A 22,435-nucleotide genomic window follows, 5' to 3' on the forward strand; every position below is an offset into this window, starting at 1 on the left:
CGCATCTTTGGCTTCTTGTTCTCTTTCGTGGGCCACCTCTTTGGTTTTTTCTTCTCTTTCTCTTAGCTTCACCTCTTTTTCTCTTATTTCTATTTCTTTCTGTTTTCTTTCCATGTCTCGCTTGTGGTCTGTGTCTTTGATTTGTTCCTTTGCATCCAGTTTTGCCCGTTCCTTAGAACTCATTTTTCCGGCTTTCTTGTGCTGGGTGCGCCCTCTGCTGTTTACTGCCTGAAATGCTGCTTTTCTGCTGCCTCCTTAGGGTTGCTTAGCAACAGAGGTTTTTTTAAACACTTTTTAACTAGCCTTTGCCCCACGAGTTAAAAAAAAACACTTTCATTTGCAAATGTGTTTTGTTGGTGTTTGCTGACTCACAGCTGGATCCCTTTGTTTAAGATAAGACCCTCGTTAAACCTAACGCTTCTGCCTTCAGAGTACTCAGAAGGAAGAGAGAAAAAAAACTTGCAGACTTTTGCTTTTAAAAATAATCTCCTCTAGCCTGCTTTCAGCTTTGCTTTTAAAACCCCCTCTCTCTCCTGCTTACAAACAGCTAGCAGAAAGAAAAGAGAAAAAAAAATCCTACTGGCTTATGGATTCTATTTTTCCCACACGCTGCACACCATGTCATGGTATGAACCCCCACTCTGAACCTTAGCGTCCAAAAGATAGGGTACCAGCATGAATTCCCCTAAGCTTAATTACTAGCTTAGAAATGATAGAGCTGCCATCACCCAAAAATATAGTGTTTTGGGGCACTTTCTGGCCCCCCAAACCCTTCCCTGGGGACCCCAAGACCAAAATCCCTTGGGTCTCACAACAAAGGGAAATAAACCATTCCCCCCTCCTTTCTTCCTCCCAGATTTTCCCCTCCCTGGGTAACACTGAGAGATCCCTGTGATTCAACTCCTTGAATCTTAAAACAGAGAGGAAATTCCTCTTCTCTCCCCCTCCTAGACTCTTCCTGAGAGAGAGACATAGTAATCTTAACACAGAGAGAAATCAGGCTTTTCCTCCCCCCTTCTCTCCTTTCTCCCACCAATTCCCTGGTGAGTGCAGATTCACTCCCCTTGGGTCTTACACAAGATAACCGAAAAAATCAATCAGGTTCTTAAAAAGAAAAGCTTTTAATAAAAGAAAGAAAAAAGTAAATGTTATCTCTGTAAAATCAAGATGGAAAATGTTACAGGGTCTTTCAGCTTATAGACAGCAGGGAGAATCCTCCCCCCAGCACAAATACAAGTTGCAACAGAGATACAATCCTTCCAGCAAATACACATTTGCAAATAAAGAAAACAAACAAACAAAAAGACTAAACTGCCTTTCTAACTGGTACTTACTAAACTGAACAGAAGATTGGAGAGTCTGTATACCTGTCTGGTTCCTCTTAGATCCCCGAGAGAACAGAGAACAAAAAAAACCAGCACAAAACAAAGACTTCCCTCCATTGAGATTTGAAAGTAGCTTGTCTCCTGATTGGTCCTCTGGTCAGGTGTTAGCCAGGTTTACTGGACTTGTTAACCCTTTACTATCTGTTTATGACAGGTACCAGTTAGCCTGACATCAGGCCTGGGCAAAATAACAGAAAAGCTGATACAAGAGTCAATTAATATAGAATTAAAGCATAAGACTATAATTAATGCCAGCCAACATGGTTTTATGGAAAATAAGTCTAGTTATACAAACCCAATTTCACTTTTCAATGAGATTATAAATTTGGTTGATAAAGGTAATTGTGCAGATGAAATATACTTGGACTTTTTCAGGGTGTTTGACTTAATAGTTCACGACATTCTGATTAAAAACTAGCACTACACAATGTCAATAAAACACCTGTGAAATGGATTAAGCTCTGGCTTCCTGACAGATCTCAAAAAGGAGTTCTCAGTGGGGATATTTCTAGTGGAGTTTTGATGGGATTGGTACTAGGCTCAGCACTATTCAATATTTTCTTCACTGATCTGGAAGCAGATGTAAGCCTGTGGTCTGAATGAGTTCTCTCTTACCAGCTATTAATGAACTGGAGGAAGAGAGGTCAGGAGCAGACCTTATTTGCATAGACACACCTACTTTGCCAAGGTTGACAACACACCTGCTTTATCAAGGTGATCAATTTGCCTGTTTTGGTTTAAAATTCACTTTAAGTCTTGGATGTGGAGGTAATTAAATATTGTTATCCCTCTTGTACGACTGAAAGGCAGTAGAACTGTACTTTGTATGCCCAAGTATGGGGATAGTGAGCCACATCTGAGTGAAAGAGAGTGTGAGGACAGCTATTCCTACCTGGTGCTGAGGCTGCTGTTCAAGAGTCCTTGATGCCATGTGACCCTTTCTCTCCAGTGTTTGAAGATAGAACTGATGAGCCAGCTGAGCGTCCTTGTCTTCCCTCAGTGCTCATTAGAGCTGTAATCATGGACAAGCTGGTCTCGGGGCTGGCCCTTGGCCTGGTTGTGGAGGCAGCGTTGCAATGAAAGGGGATGCAGCAGCAGCAGCAACAACAAACAACAACAACAAGGTTCCTGACTATCCTATGAACTGACCAGTCTGGCTAAGGTGGTGGAACCCCAAAACATGGCACTGTGGCTAAAGGCAGCATCAAATGTGCCCCATGCCCAGTGGATCCCAGAGCTGTGATTACTACTAGCTACGTAGTTGTGATGCTGTGGGGCAGGACTGGACCCAGCATGAAGCAGCGCAGTAGAGGGTGCAGTGGGAGCAACTAACAGCAGCACAGATGAGAAGCATCAGAGGCAATGATAGCAAAGCAACAGTGGCAGAGCCATAACGTCCACCCATGCACCCTTCCCCAAGACCCTCCTGACTGTGCTCCTGGATGCTGGGACTTTGCTGATTTTGGACAACAAATGGTGAGTGGGGTGTTAAAGGGACATTCATCGATTGGACTTTCATGCTGCAAGGTGGGAAACTGAGGAAAAGGGCGTTTGCCAACGATACTGTGGGTCATTGTTGCTGTGTTTTCCAAGTCAATCCTGAGTTCCCTCTCCCCGTAAGAAAAGTTTTCTTTTGTTGCACTTGGGGAAGTTCTGCTTTTTGAGGTGCCCCGGGGGTGGTGACTGGTTTTTGGACTTGAGCTGGTTTTGGTTTGTAATTTTAAGAGCTATTGGACCCTGTTCCGGCTCCTGCTGACCGCCCCCCCCCTCCCCTGGCAGAAGGGTTATATAAACGTCAAATCACTGCTGATGCAACTTGTGGGCGATGGAAAGGTTGGTGGAGCTCGGGGCAGTCACAAAGGGAGATCTGGATGACTTGGCAAGCTGGGCCCATTCAAACAAAATGTGTTTAAATGCAGCCCGTGCAAAGTTACACAGCTGGGACCAAGGAACGCAGGCCAAAGGTATCAAATGGGGGGCTGTATCCTGACGAGCAGGGACGCTGAAAAGGATCTAGGAATGAGAGTGGACACACAGCTTAATGTGGGCTCCCAGTGTGATGCTGGGGCAAAAAGGCTTTCGGCGCTCCTTGGCTGTTTGAACAAGGGAGTGGGAGATGATTTTTCCCTCTGTGCAGAGCAACAGAGAGATGGATGCTGGAGAAGAGTGCAGCCGAGAACTACACAAGGGATCCAAGGAGTTCCAATGAGAGACTCCCAGCGCTCTAGCTGCTTAGTTTGTCAAAAAGGAAAGGGAAAGGTGACTTTATAAGAGTGTCTTGGCACCTTCAGAGGGAGAAACGACTGCATACTGCAGTCTTCTTTAATCTCATGGAAAAAGGTAGAACAAAAACCAGTGGCTGGAGGCTGAAGCTAGACAAACTTATATTCGAAATAGGGAATGAATATTTACCGGTGACAGTGATTCATCACTGGAAGCAAGGGAAGTGATACATTCTCCATTGCTTGATGTCTTCCCATCAGGAGGCCTTTCTGGAAGAGGCTTTAGCCAAACACAAGTGGCTGGGCTCAGTACAGGGGGAACTGGGTGAGTTTCAGTGGCTTGCAGTGATATGCAGGAGGTCAGACTAGGCCAGGGATACACAGACCTCAGGGGTTCAGGAGCCAAATTAGTGATCTTCATCACGCAAAACAGTCATAGGAGTGTGAATTCATTGTCAGAGTATGACATGGGAAATACTGCGTTAATTCTTTCAGCAAAACGACTGACAAAATATTAGTATTTTATCAACTACAGTTGGTTAGTAACACAGTAAAAGCATCCTGATTGGTTAATCACATAGATCAGTTACTAATTAAATCACACACTGTTCTGCTACCATGTGCTGTAAAGAGCCACAGAAGACACATTAAAGAGCCACTCGCGGCTCCTGACCATCACTGGACCTTCCAGCCTTAAAGTCTAGGAAACCTCCCATGGCCAGATCCCAGCTCTTGGACGAGCAGGTCCCCCAGCTCAGCAGTCCCCCTCCATTGCTGTGCCCCTCCCTCTCCTGAGGGCAGGCATCCAGCTGGGCACTTGGTCCCATATAGCCTGGCGACCTACTCACACTGGCCAGGCAGCAAGCCCTTGCCACCTGCCCTCTGCTCTGTTCTTTCTGGCTCCCAGGCCTCTGGCCCTGGCCCACCTTCTCTGTCCTCAGCCTCCTTCAGTGAACCTTCCTTGGCCCCTCCGCTGGCCCAAGCATCTAAGGGACAAGGCCTGGGGCTGTTTTGCTAGTGTCAAGAATGGGGCAGGTCCCTGCAGCACTCGCTTCAAAACATTGCAACTGGTTCAGGGTGGGAACTGCACTCCTCTTGTGTACCCCCTGCGTGCATGCACACATGCAAATTCATGTGAATGCACATGCAGGCACGCACACATGCAGGCACACACACACGTAGGCACAAGCATGCAGACATGTTCTCGCACATGTGCACACAAATGCAGCATCTGGGGGAAACCCCATGCTGTAAGAGAGCTGTTTTTCAGCCCCTCCTAGCATGGATTGTTCTTTGAAAGCACCCCCCAAACAGTGGGTGTAGGAGGCACCCTGGCTGCCCAGATGACAGCAGGAATCCACCATAGGGCAGAGTGCATGGCCGCAGTGAGATACTGCCCCTCCATGACTGTTGAATGCACTCTGGCCTTGCTCCTCACCTGGCCCTGCTCTGATCGCTCCTCTTTCCAGTGCCCTGATCTGAGTTACCCTTCGCAGCAAGCCCAGCCATGGGGCTCTTCTGTGGTCTCACTCTGGCTTGTGGTGTTGGTTGGTTCTGAAGCTGAGTTCTGTACAGGTATCCTCAGGAGCAGTGGCATCACTAGGAGTGGAAATGTGTGTGGGCCCCAACTTATGATGGCTGGGCAATGCCAGACTGGCGCTGGGGGCTACAATGAGAAGTGTGGACAATGCAGCACCAGGCTAACTGTCAGAATCCAAAACCCCCAGGCACTGCCCCTCCAGCTCTGCCTGGGTGCTAACTGGCTACACCTCGGAGAGCCGGGGCCTATCCAGGCTCAGCCGTGGCTACACCCCTGCACAAGAGGCCAAGCCAAGCAATGTACAACCCTTTCCTGCCTTCCAGTCTTTCTGAAAGACACTGGACCCTTTGCTCCCTGTTTCAGGCTGAGAAATGTTCCCTCCCTGGATGCTGTTTGCAGGGAGTTTGTTGGGTGGCCAAAGCAGTGCTGCTGCTACATGGGCAGCAGTGAAAAGGGGGTGTAGCGCTCTGACTGCCCCCTGACAGTAACACCTCTGGGAAGGGCTCTGGGGAAGGAAATCAGTACCCTGCCCCCACAGCGAAATCTGCAGGGCCTGTCCCCAAACCTGGGGTCAATAGAGGCATGGCCAGTAGCTAATGCACGGCGCTATTGGTCGACTCTCTTCCGCATGGCAGTAGGGAGATCTACATACAGGGCTAGTCGATGTGTGGCTCTAAGGAGAACGATTGCTGGAGTAGACTGCAAGATGCTTCCCAGTGCCTGCGTGAGAACGGAAATCTCTGCATGTTCAGCCTTATGGGGGAAGGGAGGACTAGTTTGGCTAAATTTAGAACCCCCTCAAAAAAAAATCAATGGGTCTAAATTTAGCCCAATACACGCTTCACATTGAGAGCTCAGCTTGTCTTTGGCAACACACAAGTTCCCGCCTGCTGCTGCTTCTTTGTTTGTTCCCTAGAAACAAGACATTGATCGTTTTAAAATAGGAAGCGTTGATTAGTGCAGGGTTCAGTTCCTTAAATGCAAATCATTGCAAGGCACCGGCCCTGAGAAGTCTGATGGTTTAAACGTAGGGGAAGCGCCTTGTCCCTAGAGTCCCCTCGCACCCAACATTGTAAAAGGCTGTGGAGAATCCGGCTAAGATGCAGCCTCACATGAGTGGAGCTGTCCCAGTGTAAAACCGTTGGGTGCCTGGTGAATCAGGCTGTGCTCCAGGGGCTTTGGGAAACCCAACCTGCCCCCAGCATCTCCCAGCCCCACACGCTGGACCAACCATTGGTTAAGTTCTGGAAAATCCCTCTGGTGCAGGGATGTGGGGGACTCGCCAAAGCTCACTCAGTTATGGAGACACTGTAGCCTCATCAGAGGCAGCTTCCATTGCAAAGCCCTATTGTAGCATCCTGGAGGCTGCGGGGTGCATTTTAGCCCAACCTGCTTTTCTAAACCAAAGCACAAGGGAGGCAGAGGGGAGCATCTTGGCAAAGCCCGAAGGAAACCCTGCAAACTGATTTTGAACTCTGGGTAATGTAAAATGACTCTCATTTGAAATGGTTCCCATTGTGTAACTGTTTTGTCTCCTCCTGGCCTCAAGCAGCTAGTTACAGCCCCTTCTCGCTTCCCAGCAAGGGAACCTCCTCAGACACTAACGCATCAGCTGCATTGAAGAAAATCATTTGTAATGATGAAGCAAGGTGATGAAGTTCTTTTCTGCTGGGTAGCTTGGGGGTCAGCCTCACTCCCATTATTTCAATGGATGTCATAGCTCCAGTTCTGCTACCAGGGATGCTATCACAACGTGGAAGCCGTGACCCTGCGAGCCCTGGCGCTAACTAACAGTGGAGGATCTGAGTAGGAGAAGCTTCAGCTCCACGAGGGGCAGAGCTGGTTTTGGCCCCATGGAGTCTCGCAGCTTCTATAGTGGATGAGCTGCCACTAGCAATGGAAGCTGCGGCTTCCATTTGCAGACAAGTGAGTTTCGCATCCTTTCCCGGGCAAAGTGCTCCGGGCTTGTAGACTGACACATTGCCCAATGGTTGGGGCTGAAAGGACCAAGTGACCAAGCTCTGTGTCTGCAGCAGGCAGCTGGGAAGAATTATTGATATCAGAAATGCTATCAGCTTGCAAGGGCTGAATGAGAAAAAAGCTCCCAGGGGTTAAAGGACCAACTCACCATTCCCAGTTTTGTTCTCTTACTTTTCACCCTTTTGCTTGCTTTTTGAATGTGTCGAACAGAACATGCCTGGTGCCTATTTTTCAGCTTCTCTGTAGCTGTCTCCAGGCCTGCCATGGCATAAGAGCTACTGGAGATGGGGCTCAGACCTGGCCACCATGCCAGGCGGGCTGTGCTACCATCAATGCAGCTTCGGCAGTGCTGAACCACCGGCACCGCCTTTGCTAGCGGAGAGGGTGCTGATGGGTTTGGAAAGGGAAAAAGCCAACATCTGACTGCTCTTGGTTACTAACCCGCTGACATGTCAACCTCCAGAGTGGTGCTCAGGGGAAGTCTATAGGCAATAATTGTAAACGCAACCTGACATATTCCAGGCCCAGCCACGGCTTCATTGTGTCCATTTATTTGCTGGAAAACCACATAAATCAGGATTCACATATAAACACATGCTACATTACAATTCTATGCAGGGCACCACACCAACACACACGTGGGAGGACGGGGGCTGGGTGGGGAGGAAAAAGGGAGCTCAACAGATTCCCAGGAACGGGGGACCATGTGGGGGTAGCCACACAGCACAGCTGGGGGCTACGTGTTCTGTTTACACACCCGAGTCTTGGTTGACAGCATCAAGAGCCCCTAAAAGCAGTGCTAGTTTGATGCTACTGGCACTCAATTCAGTTCTGGAGCCTGTGGAGTCAGGACAACGTGCAGGTTTATGCACAAAAGGAAATCTGAGGGTTCAATCATCTCAAGTGCTGGCTTTTTTGCTGTTGCAACGTGCAACTTGCATGGTGTGGTTACTACCCCAGCAGGTAACTCCCATGGGGACAGAGGAGCCCTTACCATTAGACAAAGGGATGCCCCGCAAAGCCATCCCTTCCTGCCTAGGTGACTGTTCAGTGCTGGGCAGGATACAATGTCTGTTCGCCACACCACCAATAACTGCTGTGCCACACCCCAGGGCACCAGGGAGCAGCCTTGCTAAGCAGAGAGCACCGTTTCTTACGCCTAACTTTCTGAAATGCACACAGAGCACTGAATTGGGAAAGAGAAGTGTCTTCAAATACCATTGGCTTGGCTGAAGGATTTCCGGCCCCGAGATGCCATGCAGAGGATGGCTTTGGAGGTTGGCATGCCATGCTGCAGAGCTGTGGGGGTCATAGGCAGCTGGCCAGGGCACGCAGCAGGTTTTGTAACACCTTGGCAACCTAGCCAAAGGTCACTCCATGAGCGCTGCCCTGACCTGACCAGGACAGAGTCAAAAGTGGCTTATCTCTCTCCATGCACAGTGACTCAGGAGGCAGGAGAAAGGGCTGGCTGTTTTCCATGGGAAATCCCTTCCATCTCCGAAGTCCAAATGGATAGAAGAAGAGGCAGGAAGCAGAGAGACAAGCAGTGGGCAGGGAATTGTAGCCAGGTGGCAAGTGGAGGGCTAGAAATGCATTTTGGGGGAGAGGAGAAATGGAGAAGGGAATTTCCCAGGAGCCTCCAGCCCAATGCACTGAGGCCACGTCTGGGAGCCTGCCCTGTATGCCTGCAAAGAGACTGCTGTGTGAGTGTGCGGTGGCACCTCTGGGCTCTGGGGAACTGGCCCCAGGGAGTGCTGAACTGCAGGACCCTTCCAATGGCAGCAGAGTGGCCTTGGTGAGCCCCACACTACTGGCTCTCCCAGGAGTGCATAGAGGCAAAGGCAACTAAGAAGCAGGGCTCAGTCTGGACACCTTTCCTGGGCTGGACGCTCTCAGGCCGGCTTTCCAGACACACCAAAAGCAGGCACTAGCTCTGCTCTTTTGCTGCTTTCCTCCTCCCCAGAATTTCCCTTCTAGCTCCCCAGCTGGTATAAGCGGATGAACCGCCATTTATGCCAATGGAACTGCAGCTATTTATACCGGCTGCGAATTCGCCCCCCTGCAGCACTGTGCCCACGATACACCTGCAGTCTGCCTTAAGCCTATAAAACAGGCTGAGATGCCCAGGCACTAAGAAATGGAGGCACTTTTCCCTACTGGGCTCTCTTCCCCAAATAGCATGGGTGGGGGGTCTCTGTGTTTACTGGGTCATGGTGGCACTCAGAGCACATGGGCTCAGTTCACAAATAAAAGATGTTTTGCCTTCCTGCTGCCCCTCAGATCTGAGCAATCGAGCTGGGCTCCTGAATCACAGCTAGCCATCAAAATTCTGCAGCTGGAACTGGGTTACTGCATGAGCCAAAAGAGTTTCTAGCTTGCTCTCCCAGAGCTGTGCTGGGAGAACTGGAGTAAAAACTCTTCTTTTTCCAGGAATTGGAGCAGATCAGAATCTGAATTTGTTCAGGAAGAAGGTCTGTTGAATTAAAAAGGTGCTATTTTTATACAGGCACTTTTTTGATTGTAGTCACACTGTACAACGATAATTCGCAGGAAAAGGTGCCAAATCTGCTTATATAAATCCCAATGACCTCATGGTTTTTCACCATATGAATTAAACAGAGAAGGCCTTTCCCCCTGCCAATAGCTTTTACAGTTAAAGAGCTAGTGTTTTCTTTTTCAATACTTCCAGAGGAGCAAGCAGGGTTCTGACAAATTATACCATCTGGAAGGGGGTTTGGAGAACAAATATTGTTAATGTTTCATGGTAATTATCATTTTTATTTCAGCATCAGTACAATATGTGTTCACCTGCTGCTAATTTACAAATGCCATTGTTTAAATCAACGGGAAATGTATTTACACGCTGTCTAGCAGAGCACACAGATGCAATGGAGCGAAGATGGGCTGATCAGCGTTCTCCTCTGCTCACAAAGCCTTTTGCCTGCATGTTTGGAAAATCTGATGCTATTTTCCACTTGCTCAGAGAGTTGCTTAGCAAAAATCCCCTGTATCAAGTTGCATTAGATATTTACAGTGTTTTTTTTCCATGAACACTTTCCTATTACTCTGTGCATGCAATTGTATCTTAGCAAATGCTTAAAACCCATTGTTTAAAAGGGTCCCGCCATACTCAGAGCTGCATGCTCTGAAATGTGTGTTATGGACTAGATTCTCCCAACCAGCCTAGCTGCACTTGGAGTCAGGAAGGGGGCAAACACAGCTGTAAGTCATGGAGAATCCTTAGGTGGCTGGATTGCCCTAGAACTCCGGAGAATTGGCTAGAATTGAAAGGGCTGGCCTAATGGGAATGACTTTCAGTGGGAACTGGGTTCCTTGGGCCCCTCTGGATATCTCAGCCTAGGTCTCCAACTTCTTCCTATTTAATGCAGACTGCCTTCTCCCAATGGTCCGAGTTTTCCCCAAACATCAGGCAAAAGGACAGAAGAGCTGACTCAGCCTTTCATATGAGGTGTATGATCAACCACCCAGAGCTATAGCCATGCTGTCAAACCTCCTTTCTTTCCTCTCTTGAAAAGGAATGACACCCAGCTTTGCTTGAACCCATATCTACCAGCCCTTCCCTGGCTGGGTCTAGCCTAGTGCATCCTAAACTGCAGTGGGTCGGGACCAAGTAAGTGCCCTGAGATCCCAAGCCACAGGCGAGTTTTGCAATATGCTTAACTTTAAGCGTGTGCTAATTCCCATCGACTTTACCTCTTGACATTCAGCGCGTGTTCAGTGAGAGCACGTCTATGGTGCAGTATAAAGCTCATGTCCCAGTCAGCTACCTTGAGCTTGGGGGCCTCGGGTTGTGGGGCAATAAAATTGCAGTGTCGATGTTCAGTCTCGGAGCCCTGAGAGCCTGAGTCAGCTGACCCAGGCCAGCTGTGGCTGTGCTGAGGGTCTTTTATTGCAGCACAACCATGCCCTGACAGACCATTCCCATGTTGGGTAAAACAGCCATGTATGGACTTTGCCTTGATTATAGCTAGAGGTGGTTGAGAATTTTTGGACAAAAAGTCTTTCTGTTGAAAAATGCTGATTCACTGAATCCAGAACCGCTCACAAAATTGGCTTGGATTTGATGGTTCTCCCAACTCAGGGTGGGGGGGAGGGGAAAGGGGGGAAGTTTTGAAATTGTCAAATTTGAAATATTTCGACAAATGGACAATTCCAGTTTTCCAACTGGAAATGACTTTTCCTAAATTTAAGCTAATTCACCCAAAAGGTTTAAAAGAAGAAGGAAAAAAGGTCAAAATTGAAACAAAATATTTCTAAATTTTCAAAACAGGTCACTTGAAACAATCTGAACTGTCAGTTTTCCAATTCAGAAACAGATTCAAGATTTTGACTTTTCATCCTCCGAAAAGGTACAGGAGAATACTTGAAATTCTCAAAAAATATTTGGGGACAGGAAAGTTGGTTCCTACCCTGCTCTGGTTATATTACAAAAGCTCTCTGCACCAAGGATCAAGCTGGTCTTCTGAGTGTTTAGTTTATTCCTAGTGTGCACTGCTCTGTGGCACTTGTCTCTGGTTCACTCAGCAGGCTGTTCACAAGAAGAATAGTCTCAAACTTTGTTCTGGGGAGAATGGGCTGCACCCAGCCCTCTCTCTCACAGCCCACCATGGGGGCAGGATGAGGAAGAAATTTCCACTGAATTATGATACAGTTCCTGTGGCACAGCAGAAATTACAGACTGAAGGATCACCCTAAACAACTCCCCTCTCTCCTTGCGGTTCACGCATCGTGTTAGGTGAGTGCCGCATGCCCTCTTCATTCTCCATCGTGACCAAGGCACAGGGATACAGATTTAGTTCTCTCATCCTGAATTATCCCTATCAGCTCCTTTCAGTATTGTGGTGTCCTCAGCATTATCTCCATTTTGCTGTGCAGATAGGTGCCCAATAGCATTTTAAGAAACACCTCACTATGGTGCACCACATGGAGGTGGCCTGCTCCCTTTCTACACTCTGGTGTGATGCCTGCGTACAGATGGCTCGCATGGCATGCCCATCGCACCATGGGCTAGGTTCATCCTGGGTGTCATTCCACCCAGGTCATCAAAATTACATCAGGGATGAAATTAGCCCTTGCTTTTATAATCTCCCTCCCCCCACAACTATAATTTAAAGACCTCTCCCCCCACAACATTATCCTTACAGTCGGCTGTTTTGGATAGTGCTGCTGGCTAAGAATCCCATGCTCACTGAATTGACAAAAGACGGCTACTCACCTTTGTAACTGTTGTTCTTCGAGATGTGTTGCTCATATACACTCCAGTCAGGTGTGCGCGTGCCACATGCACGTTCATCGGAAGATTTTTACCCTAGCAACACTCGGTGGGTCGGCTGGGCGCCCCCTGGAGTAGCGCCGCTATGGCGCCGGATATATACCCCTGCCGACTCAGCCACCCTTCAGTTCCTTCTTGCCGGCTACTCCGACAGAGGGGAAGGAGCGTGGGTTTGGAATGGATATGAGCAACACATCTCGAAGAACAACAGTTACAAACATGAGTAACCTTCTTTTCTTCTTCGAGTGCTTGCTCATATCCATTCCAGTCAGGTGATTCTCAAGCCTTACGTAGGCGGTGGGGTTGGAGTGAAATGTGGCAGAATGTAAAACTGCTGAGCCAGAGGCTGCAGCATCTCTTGACTGTTGAACCAGAGCATAATGCGAAGCAAAGGTGTGGACTGAGGACCATGGAGCTGCGCGAGAGATCTCGTGGGTAGGTACATGAGCCAGCAAGGCAGCAGATGAAGCCTGGTAGAATGCGCGGTGATGTGGCTTGGGGAAATATGAGCCAAATCATAACAAGTGCGGATGCACGCCATCACCCAAGATGAGATCCTCTGAGAGGAAACAGGTAGGCCTTTCCTTCAGTCTGCTACCGCGACAGAGAGTTGGGGCGTTTTACGAAATGGTTCTGTCCGCGCAATATAAATGCGAGCGCTCTACAGACGTCCAGGGAGTGCAATTGTTGCTCCCATTGCAGTGAGTGTGGGTAACATGAAAGGCCGAAACCACCTTCGAGAGGAAAGCCAGGTGTGGTCATAACTGCACCTTGTCTTTGTGAAACATAGTGTACGGCGGAACCACCATAAGAGCCCTGAGCTCGGAGACTCGTCTGGCCGATGTAATGGCTACAAGGAAAGCTGTCTTCCAAGACAGGTATAGCAGCGAGCAGGTTGCTAACGGCTCGAATGGGGGAGACATAAGTCTGGTTAAAACCAGGTTGAGGTCCCAGGTTGGGGCTGGGCGGCGTACTTGAGGATGTAATCGCTCCAAGCCCTTGAGGAACCTCGAACCCATAGAGTGTGAGAACACGGAATGACCACCTTAGCCTGGGTGGAAGGTAGAGATGGCTGCCAAGTGTACCCTCAGCGATGACACCGCTAGGCCCTGCTGTTGTAGGCCAGAGGTAGGCCAAATAGAGGGGATTGAGACCTCAGTAGGAGTAAGATCAAGCGTTTCGCACCTGTAGGAGAAACGCTTCCACTCGGCCAGGTACATTGACCAGGTGGAAGGCTTCCTGCTACCCCGGTTTAGTCACGCAGCAGCCACACCGTGAGGTGAAGAGACTGCAGGACTGGGTGGTGAAGACTGCCATGGTCCTGAGTTATGAGGTCTGGGTGGAGTGGCAGGGTAATTGGGTTGGCTATTGACAGGTCGAGCAACGTGGTGTATCAGTGCTGCCTGGACCACGCTGGAGTGATCATGATGATGCGCGGTCTGCCCCTGTGGAGTTTGAGCAGGACACAATGAACCAGCGGGAACGGTGGGAAGGCATAAAGGAGTTGGCCCTTCCACGGCATCAGGAAAGCGTCCGAGATCGATCCCGGGGAGAGACCTTGGAAGGAGCAGAACATTTGGCATTTCCTGCTCTCGCGGTAAGCGAACAGGTTTATGTGGGGAAAAGTCTCCACTTCTGGAAAACAGAATGCATCACATCGGGGCAGAGCGACCACTCGTGAGATAGGAAAGACCTGCTGAGTCGAAGCGCCAAGGCATTCCGAATGCCTGGGAGGAAGGACGCTACCAGATTTATCGAGTGGGCTATGCAAAAGTCCCAGAAATGGATGGCCTCCTGACAAAAGGGGGAGGACCATGTCCCTCCCAGGTTGTTTATGTGGCACATTGCCGTTGTGTTGGCTGTAAACACTGAGACACCACGGCCTCGCAGCTGCTGCAGGAACCCCTGGTACGCCAGGTGGACTGCTCTCATTTTTGGACACTGATGTGGAATGCCAGCTCCTGAGAAGACCAAAGGCCTTAAGCTCGAAGGTGACCGAGGTGAGCACCCCAGCAGAGAGATGACGCGTCCGTTGTCAGGGACAGCGAGGGCTGGGGTGGATGGAAGGGCATCCCTTCCCACACCAGGGAGGGAGTTAGCCATCATTCTAGGGAGCCTTGGGTGCTCGAGGGAATGGTGTCTATCGAGACCATTGGGTCCCTGTCTGGGCGGTACGCCGAGTTGAGCCAAACTTGGAGAGGACGGAGGTGGAGCTTGGTGTGTTTGGTTACAAACTTGCAGGCAGCCATGGGACCCAGGAGACCGAGACAAGAGCGAGCTGAGGTCGTTGGGAAAGTCTGCAGACCTCGGATGATTGTTGCTATCGCCTGAAACCGCGGCTGTGGTAAGCAGGCTCTGGCTAGGTCGGAGTCCAGGATAGCTCCTAGGAAGTCTAACCTCTGCGTGGGAACCAGAGTGGATTGTTCTATAGTAATCTTCAGGCCTAGACGTGTGAATAGGTCCTTGACGATGCCCACATGCTGAGTGATTTGTGTCTCGGAGTCTCCTCGGATAAGCCAATCGTCCAGATACGGAAAAACACATATCCGACGTCAGCGAAGGTAGGCGGCGACTGCAGCCATACACTTGGTCAATACTCGTGGGGCTGTAGAAAGGCCAAACAGCAGGACCGTAAACTGGAAGTATTCCCTCTGTGTGGAGGGAAGATGGCAATGTGAAAGTACACATCCTTCATATCGAGGGCGGCATACCAATCTCCAGGATGGGATAATGGTTCCCAGGGATACCATGCGGAACTTCAACCTTATCATAAACTGGTTGAGTCCTCGCAGGTCTAGGATAGGTCTGAGACCTCCGTTGGAGTTGGGGATTAGGGAATAACCGGAGTAAAACCCCTTGCCCCTTTCGTCCATTGGCGTCTGCACCTCTTGTAAGAGGAATTGCTCGTGAGAGGGGTCCCTGAAGGGGGACAGGGTTGGAACAAATTGGAGGTGGTACCCATACTCCACCGTGCGTAGGACCCAGCGATCTGAAGTTAACTGGGACCACGCCAGGAGAAAGTAGGAGTGGGTCCCGGCCTGTAACTGGTATGCTGCCCTCGGGCGCACCTTCAAAAGTTCGTCATTGGTCCCGGTGGCGATTGCGAGGGACCTTGATCTTGGCCCTCTAGGGGTCCTGATGGTCATCTGTGACCATCTCGGCCGCGCCGTCTGCCAAAGTCCTGTCACTGGCTAGGCACAGAGTACAGCGGTGTGGCTGGGGATGGAAAGGCCTGCATTTGGTTGCCGGCGTATGCATGCTGAGAGCGCATTAGGACCCTGTTGTCCTTCAGGCTTTGCAGCCTGGGGCTGTTTTTGCCATGAAGAGGCCTTTACCATCAAATGGTAAGTCCTGAATGGTATGCTGCAGCTCCAGCCAGAGGTTTGAAACCTGAAGCCATGAGATGCGCCTCATGGCAACACCCGAGGCCAGAGTCCTGGCTGCTGAGTCTGCTGCATCCAACGAGGCCTGGAGGGAAGCTCTGGCCACCTTTTTCCCTTCCTCCAAGAGGGCAGTGAACTCTTGGTGGGAGTCTTGAGGGAGAAGCTTCATAAACTTAACTACTGCCACCCAGGTGTTGTAATTATAGCGGCTAAGGCTTGTTGATTTGCCACCCAGAACTGTAAGGCCCCTGCAGAGTACACCTTGCGGCTGAGTAGGTTCATTCGCCTAGCCTCCTTCAATTTTGGGGCTGGCGCCTGCTGGCCATGCCGTTCCCTCTCCTTAACGGACTGAACAACTAGTGAGCAGGGAGGAGGACGTACATACAAGTAGTCGTACCCCTTAGAGGGCACCATATATTTACACTCGACTCCCCTGGCCACAGGAGGGATAGAGGCTGGGGACTGCCACATAGTATCGGCATTCGCCTGGATGGTCCGACTAAACGGGTAGGGCCCCTCTAGTGGGGCAACTGCCGATAGAGTGCCCACTACCGGGTCCTCTACCTCCAGGACCTCCTCCACCTGGAAGTCCATATGGAGTGCTACCCTCCTTAGGAGGTCCTGATGGGCTCTCAGGTTGTTGGTGGGCACATCAGAATTGCAGTCCTGAACATAAGAGCTGTCCACATGGGATGACACTGATGCGTGTCTGGATGGCCATGGAGGTGCTGAAAAACCATGGGCAGTGTCTCTGACTTGCCCAACTCGGCACCGGGGACCAGTACAGGGAGGCGTACCGGTACCTGGAACGAGATCCAGACCAGCGACCAGAGCAGTGCCGGGAGGTCGACTGAGATCTCGAGGCTCGACGTCGGGAGCGGCTACGGAAGTCACAGTGCCTGTAGCGGTGCCGGGAGCTGGAACGGTGCCAAGAGTAGTGGGTCGGTGAACGGGATACCGACCAGTGCGGCGAGTGCGACTGGTACCGAGGAGGAGAACAGCACCGAGACTGCAAGTGGTGTCGGGAGCGGGAGTGCAGACGGGACCTGGAGCGTCTGCGGGACCGTGGTCATGAATGGTGCTGCTCTGTTGTGCCGACTGAGGATGGTCATATCAAGGGAGGCTTGCCAAGAGACTGAATTACCCACACCGGCGGTGCTGGGGTCAGGCAGCATCGACTCTGTCATGGCAATGAGATCCCTCGCCGTTGGGAATGTCTCTGGCGTGGAGGGAACAGTAGGCCCAACCACAGTGCGTACCGGGGAGCTGTCAGGCACCGGATTTGATGGCCCTCGTGGGACCAGGATCGACGGTGCCGACATCGTCGGTGCCTCGGCAGGTGTCGGTGCCAGGCGAGCCGACTAAGACAGGCTCTCTGGCTGTGGTGCAGTTGGCACGGAAGCAGCAGGAGCAGGGAGCTCAACCACGGCGCACGCCGGGGAGCTGTCAGGCACTGGATTCGACAGCCCTCGTGGGACTGGGATCGACGGTGCCGACATCGTCGGTGCCTCGGCAGGTGTCGGTGCCGGGCGATCCGACTTAGACGAGCTCTCTGGCTGCGGTGCAGGTGGCATGGAAGCAGCAGGAGCAGGGAGCTCAACCACAGCGTGTGCCGGGGAGCCGTCAGGCACTGGCAGGAGGAGTCGTAGGCTTTCTCGACCTCGGAGAGAGGGAGCGGTGCCGAGTTGACTTCAGTGCTGGCGACGGCCGGTGCTGAAAGGCCTTGGCAGTACAGGCGGGGTCCAGTGCTGAGGAGGTGCTTCTGCCCACCGATTGATCATCGCTCGGTGCCAAAGGCGGAGGGGTAAGTGAAAGTCCCACTCCTTTTTGTTCTCGGCTTAAAAGCCTTGCAAATGGGGCACTTAGCTGTCAAGTGCAATTCCCTGAGGCACTTCAAACAGGAGTCGTGCGGATCTCCTGTAGGCATCGGCTTGTGGCAGGCCAAGCATGGTTTAAAACCCGGTGAGCCGGGCATGGGCTCTGGCACCAGGTGCGGGGAAGGGGCTACTCCCCGAACCCCGCTAACTATTACTAAACTAACTATGCTAGTAAAGAAAAAATGTATAACTATATAAATATATATATAAAAGGATTATAACTATATAACTATATACACGAGAACTACGAGTAGCTAGGGAAGTGGAGGTCAGCTAAGCCGCGCTCCACTGTTCCAATTACCGACACGGGCGGTAAGAAGGAACTGAAGGGTGGCTGGGTCGGCAGGGGTATATATCCGGTGCCATAACGGCGCCACTCCAGGGGGCGCCCAGCCGACCCACCGAGTGTTGCTAGGGTAAAAATCTTCCGATGAACGTGCACGCGGCGCACGCACACCTGACTGGAATGGATATGAGCAAGCACTCGAAGAACTTTTCCTTCTTGTTTCATTCCTTGCCTACATGTCCAACCATCTAGGGACCTTTGAATTGTTTCTCCAGCCTCTATAGGGTTTACAACACCCTTCCTTTCAGTAAACCTAAACAGCTGACCCCCAAAAAGTCTACCCCAAACTCGATACATAGCCATTAGTACCAGCTGTTGTTTGGAGCCCTCAGGCAGTTTCAGGCATGGAACACTGCTCAGATCTAAACCAATCCGAATGAACTATTTCAATGCAGATTCCAAGGAATGCTGGCTCAGATGCTTTACTAATGCCCAAGTACCCAGTGTATTCTCAAAGTCACTAATGTTGCAGTGCCATGTTCCAAAGAAAAGCAGTTGAGTTTGTCTGGCCTGGCTTATGCCCTGTAGTTGGTGTTTAGGGATCATGTTGTTTGGATTCTCACAGATTTCTCCTCTTTAATCCCCTCATCCCTGCATGCTGTTGAGTAGCCACAGGGAAAGGTCTATGGCAGGCTTGCACAACTTGCGGCCCGTGTGGGCTTACTGTGCGGCCCGCGGGCAAGCGGCGTGGTGGGGCTGCTGGGTTCGCCCCCTGCCCGGGGGGAGCCCCTTCTCACAGCCCCGCGTGTGCCGCACTCCACCCTAACAGCCAGAACCGCACATCTCTGTCTCCCGCTCCCCCAGCCTGGCGTACAGTGGGTGGTCACTTACAGGGCTTGCTGAGGCGGGAAGTGCTGAGCACAAGGCAGAGCTGGTAAGTGCCGAGCGAGGGGAGGGGCACCTGGCCTGGGCTCAAGCTGCAGCTTGGGGGGAGGGGGGAAACTGGGATGGGACCCCCTCTAAGCCTCCCCCTTTGGTTGGGGTGAGGCGGGGCAGCTACTGCGCTGGTTGGTCCCAGGGCAGCATTCGTAGTGATTGCGACGGGTGGTGGTGGTGTTGAACTGTCTGTGGGCAGACAGGAAATCCCCAGGGGAGGGAGGGGGAGAGAGAGAGAGAGAAAGTGTGTGTGTGTGTGTGTGTTGCGCCTACCCTGCCCTGCCTGCTGCCCCCTTCCCTGGTCCAGGGACCTTCCCCCTCCCTGGCCCCCATCTCTTCTCCCTCCCCGCCCCCTGTGGCCCCTGTCATGGTGTGTTGGACAGTCACATCCAATCCCTTCACACTGCCCCCCTTTCCCCTTCCCTTATTTCATAGGGGGATCTCTGATTAAATTTGCAAGGTAATTATGAAAAGTACAAATGTTTTTTCTTTCAACAGAACAGGTGTTTTTCATTTTTCCATGATTCATTAAAAAAAATTAAAATAATTGTTTGCTTTAATTGAAAAATTCTTAAAGTATCACTCCCCCCGGCCCCAACCTTCCTTTTCGGCCCACAGCTATTTTGGTGGGGTGGCACTGGGGAAGGAGGGTTTTTTCTGCAGGGCAGGCGGCGATGGGGTGGGGGATCTGTTTCGGCAGGGCTGAGGGGTTTCAGCCCTCAGCTGTTTACTTTGGAGTAATATGGCCGTCGCCACTTTGCGAGTTGTGCAGGCCTGGTCTACGGTCTGCCTGTAGCAGCAGAGTTGAGCATCATGGTCGGAATGATGGAGTGCCTAGGGGCAGGAGGGCTAGTGTGTGTGGTGCCAGGGGATTGAAAGGCCTGTGAATGGTGAGTGGATGAGCAGGCTGTGGGCTCGCAGCCCCACATGTAGTGGAGGAGAATGGCAGGCTGGATGGCAGGAGACAGCTGAGGGAAAGCAGGAGGATGTGGCAATAAAGGCAAGTAGAAGAGCTCTCAAAGGCAGGGCAGATGTTTGGGGTGAAGGCAAGGAGGCTTTGGCAGATGGGTCTGAATGCCAGAGTTCAGTGGGGCAGCGCAGATCATAAGAATGGCCCTACTGGGTCAGAACAAAGGCCCATCTAGCCCAGTATCCTGTCTCCCTCTGGGGCACCTGACACTGCCCATTGTCGGAAATGAACAGAACAGGTAATCATCAAGTGATCCATCCCCTGTCGCTCATTCCCAGCTCCTGGCAAACAGAGGCTAGGGACACCATCCCTGCCCATCCTGGTTAATAGCCATTGATGGACCTATCCTCCATGAATATATCTAGTTCTTTTTTGAACCTTGTTATGGTCTTGGCCTTCACAACATCCTCCGGCAAGGAGTTCCACAGGTTGACTGTGCGTTGTGTGAAGAAATACTTCCTTTTATTTGTTTTAAACCTGCTGCCTATTAATTTAATTTGGTGACCCCTAGTTCTTGTGTTATGCGAAGTAGTAAACAACACTTCCCTATCTACTTTCTCTACACCAGTCATGATTTTATAGATCATTCCACTCTTGGAGTCACTCATCTGGGGTGTGGACCGAGAGCTTAATATTTGCTCTGTTATTTTAGTAAGGATTGAAGTTAGCTGTATTGCTAGATGGAAATTGCCAGGATCACACCGCCTGTTTTTGAAGGCTTGATACCTCAATTGTTTTTCTTCCACATTCTGTAGTACCTCCTTGGTTCTTTATTACACTCTTCTGCTCTACAGAGGCTTTTATATCACATTCATCACTGGAGTATCTGAGCACCTTCCAGGAGTGCGACTTGACTACATAGCTGTCATGTGGTGTTTGCTCTCGCATACTCTCCCCTGAAGGAGAAGCATGTGGTAGGTTTTTGTGTGTGTTAAATTATACCTGTTGCTCTGTTCTTTGGCCTATTAGAAAGCAAGGCCAAAGAAATGTGCCTTGCACTCGAAGCAGAAAGTGGTGAGATTTGGATGCTCTGTGCAGCAAAATGGGTAGCCATATGAGGGCGCAGAGTAAGCAAGGATCAGGCATGGTGTTGATCATGGCAAGGAGCAAAAGATCAATAGCTGCAGACACGCTACTAGGCTTGGGGATGAGGAGAAGAGATCAGGGTAGAGGAAGAAGGAAGATGATTCCTTGGGGGCCCCCGATGCCTGGAGCGGGGAGAGCAGAAATTGGGTGGGGAACGAGGACCAGAAAATAATTCCAGTCTAGTTTCCCTCTGTTCTAAACACTTGGTTATTACTCGCTTCTCTGGATTCTCTCAGGAACTCCCATCTACCTGCTCCTGGACACAGCCCAGCAAAGTCTGCCAAGACTTCAGACGTAGCATGTGGTGCCCATAGGCATGCTCTGCTCTAGAGTCCTCCGCACAGCTCAGTCCCCTCCAATGTCACATCCTCAATCTCCGCCGCCTTGGGTAGTTTGAGGAGAGCTCGGTGAACACACCCTGTCTCAGCCCAGTCAAGTGCTTCCATTCAGACTGACCTGTCTTTCTGTGTGGGTCAGTGTCCTGGAGGGCTCTCAAGGGCCTGAAGATGCTGGGAGGGCTTCGGGCTACATCCTGTGCATTGGATGCAAGCCCTTCATGGCTGCAGACCAGTGGGAAGTGCCCGATCCTGTGCTAAGAGAGGTTGTCAGTGCCTCCCTGCAGGGGCAGGACGTCAGCCTCGGCCTGTGCTCAGGAAGTCACTGTTTGAAACTGACAATCTAGTTAATTTTTGTCCAGGGTCTGATCTTCCCTTTATGGTCAAAGTCCCCTGGACAAGCCTGTAGAGTAACACCCTCGCAGCACCTAGACCGCCTTAGGTCTCCATGGCCCATCACAAGCTGGGTACCAGCTTTGGTCTGGTATGGAGACTGAGCTAGCTGCACTGGTTGACAGTCTCCACCCAGTGACAGATGAAGATCAAGTCATCTGGGCTGGTGCTGTTAGTTCCACCAGCTGCATTTCTCACAGTCAGCCTTGAGGTGTTGGCATGTCTGCAGGTGTTGCGCTTGTACGGAGATGACCACAGCACATTGTTCTGCTTCCCAAAAAGCGCTTTTAGGGGGAACTGTGCAGGGCTACTGCTTGGTATGGGAAAAAGTCACATCCCAAGAGATGATGCATGTCCAGCCACAGGCACACTGTTTCCTATATGCATGAAATATGGACATTTTGCAGCTGTTTGCAGCACCAAAACAGTCAAGGAGTTGACTCCCATGACAGACCATCAAGGGGCATTGTTTCTGGGAATCTATCCCTTGTGATGACACGGAGCCTGCCTGGAGACTGAAACTGAATATTCACAGAAAGACTATTGACTTTAAAATTGACTCACGAGCTGATGTTACAGTTATCTCAGAAGGGACTTACAATCACGTTCAACCCTGCCCAGAGCTGAAGTCACCTGACACAGCTCTGACTAGCCCTGGAGGTATTCTGAACTGCATGGGCCAGTTCACCACAGAAACAACTTACAAAGACAAAAGCTTTGCATTCAGAGTGTATGTGATCAAAGTACCA

General features: G+C 50.8%; 1 long non-coding RNA gene across 1 annotated transcript; it reads right to left on the reverse strand.

Moving 5' to 3' along the window:
• Window positions 1-354: 354 nt before the first annotated feature.
• LOC115657569 lies at window positions 355-21,425 on the reverse strand. Its single transcript, XR_004002002.1, has 3 exons — window positions 21,415-21,425; window positions 16,065-16,071; window positions 355-424 (listed from the first exon to the last, which is right to left on the reverse strand). It is a non-coding gene; the product is annotated as an uncharacterized LOC115657569 (long non-coding RNA).
• Between the last annotated feature and the right edge of the window lie 1,010 nt (window positions 21,426-22,435).

This window comes from Gopherus evgoodei, chromosome 9 (genome assembly GCF_007399415.2).
Source record: "Gopherus evgoodei ecotype Sinaloan lineage chromosome 9, rGopEvg1_v1.p, whole genome shotgun sequence".
NCBI classification, from domain to species: domain Eukaryota; kingdom Metazoa; phylum Chordata; order Testudines; family Testudinidae; genus Gopherus; species Gopherus evgoodei.